This window comes from Panthera pardus, unplaced genomic scaffold (genome assembly GCF_024362965.1).
Source record: "Panthera pardus isolate Hobbes unplaced genomic scaffold, ASM2436296v1 HiC_scaffold_10, whole genome shotgun sequence".
Lineage (NCBI taxonomy): Eukaryota > Metazoa > Chordata > Mammalia > Carnivora > Felidae > Panthera > Panthera pardus.
Window position 1 is genome coordinate 73,970,258 of NW_026526655.1, and position 2,351 is coordinate 73,972,608.

The following is a 2,351-nucleotide window of genomic DNA, read 5'->3' on the forward strand; positions in this document are numbered from 1 at the left end:
CAAAGAAATAGAAACCATCAAAACAAAAAAAGACTAAATGGAACTACTAGAGCTAAAAAAAAAGAAAAAAAATCTAATAACCAAGTTGAAGAACATGGGAGAGCTTCAAAAATGAATCAACCGAATAGAGTGGGGGAAGGGGAGAAGTCAGTGTCCTGTTAAAAAAAAAAAAAAAAAAAAAAAAAAAAAGTGGACATTTGAAGTTATTCAGGCAGAGCAGTAGAAAGAAAAATCAAAAAGTGAATAAAGCCTATGGGAATTACAAAGACAGTAGAAAGAAACAATATATGTATTATGGAAGTTGCAGAAGGAAAAAAAAAGTATATTTTAAGCAATAATGGCTAAAATTTTCCCAAACCTGGGAGAGAAAGGGATATCTGGATCCATGGGCCCCAAAGGACTCCAAATAGGTTGGAACCAATAGGGCTACAGATTTAATTGTCAACAAAGACAAAAACATTTTGTTTTCAATACACAAAGAGCAGAAAAGTTCTATACGAAAAACCCTTAATAAAACTATCAGATTTCTCAAACACTTCAGGCCAGGAGAGAATGGGAAGATATATTCAAAACGTGGAAAGAAAAAGTTGTCAACCAAGAAGCCCATACCAGGCAAAGTTGTCCTTCAGAAGTGGAGAAAGGAAGACTTTCTTTAACAGAGAGTTCAACATTAGACCTGTCTTATACCAAATGCCAAAGGAAATTCTTTGGGTGGAAATAAAAGGGTGTTAATAGGATAAAAACCTAAGTAGTGCCAAAATCACTGATAATATATAGTCAAAGTTAGATTCAGTAATATAGTGTGTGATTCACTTACAACACTAGTAATAAAAGTTAAATCATAAAAAAACCTAATAATTAGACTGTTATTGAATAAACCATATAGAAGTATGTAAACTAACTTCAATAAGCTAAAATGTGAAGGGGAGAAATAAAAGTTTAGGACTACTACTGAAGTTGTAGTAAATTGTTACAAGTTTAAAATAGGGTATTATAACTAAAAATATTTTATGTAAGCCTCAAGGTGACCATGAAGGAAAAAGAAACCGTAGAAATTCTACAAAAAAATTAAAAATTTTATTTTTAGAGCGAGCGTGTGCGTGCAAGTGAGGGAGAGGGGCAGATGGAGAGAGAGAGAGAGTGGGGGGGGGGGAGAGAAAGCATCTCAAGCAGGCTTCACACTCCGAATGGAGCCTGGCACAGGGCTTAATCTCACCACCGTATCATCATGAACTGAGCCAAAAATCAAAAGTCAGCCATGTAACCGAGTCACCTAGTTAAAATTTAATAAAGTTATATTTAAGTAGTTCAAGAAATTATACAGAAAAGACGTTATAGCATCAAAGCATACTACCAAACGATAACAAAGACTACAGGATAAGAAATAAGGAAAAAATGGATCTACAGACAGCAAGAAAACAAAATGGCAGTAGTAAGTCCTTACCAATAACTACTTTAAGTGTAAATGAACTAAGTTCTCCAAATAAGAGACCTAGTATGGCTGAATGAATTAAAAGAACAACAACAACACAAATCCCCTAATATGCTGCCTGTAAGAAATTCACTTTAGCCTTAAAGACACAGGTTGTGCTCACTTCAGTAGCACATATACTAAAATTGGAACGATACAGGAAGATTAGCATCGCCCCTGCACAAGAATGACACACAAATTCATGAAGCGTTCCATATTTTAAAGAATATTAGCTGAAGTTAAAAATAGAATGCCTTTTTATGGAGGTAAAAAGTAAAAGCTAGTCAGAATGAAATAATGTTGTAACTGAGCTGCAATCTCCAATGAATGCCACAGTGGCAAGGATGGATGAGGCAGAACAGAGAATCAGCAATATAGAGGAGAAACTTCTGGAGAATAATGAAGCAGAGAAAGAGGGAGACTAAGGCAAAAGAGCACAATTTAAGAATTAGACAAGTCAGTGACTCATTAAAAAGGAACATCAGAATCCTAGGAGTCCCAGAAGATGGAGAAAAAGTGGTAGATGGGTTATGTGAGCAAATCATAGAGGAAAAATTTCCTAACCTGGGGGAAGACACAGACATCAAAATCCAGGAATCAGAGGGCTCCTAGGAGATTCAACAAAAACCGACCACTGACAAGACATAGCAAATTCATAAAATACTCAGGCAAGGAGAGAATCATGAAAGCAGCAAGGGAGAAAGAGTCCCTAACATAGAAGGGAAGACAGATCAGGTCTGCAGCAGACCTATCCACAGAAACTTGGCAGGCCAGAAAGGGGTGGCAGGATATATTCAGTGTGCTGAATCAGAAAAGTGTGCAGCCAAGAATTCTTTATCCAGCAAGGCTGTCATTCAAAATAGGAGAGATTAAAAGTTTC

At 36.1% G+C, this 2,351-nt stretch overlaps 1 non-coding gene across 1 annotated transcript; it reads left to right on the forward strand.

The window, feature by feature from the left end:
* The first annotated feature begins 1,587 nt into the window (after positions 1-1,587).
* LOC128772899 (U6 spliceosomal RNA) lies at positions 1,588-1,693 on the forward strand. The gene has a single exon (XR_008416973.1). It is a non-coding gene; the product is annotated as a U6 spliceosomal RNA (small nuclear RNA).
* The last annotated feature ends 658 nt before the right edge of the window (positions 1,694-2,351 follow it).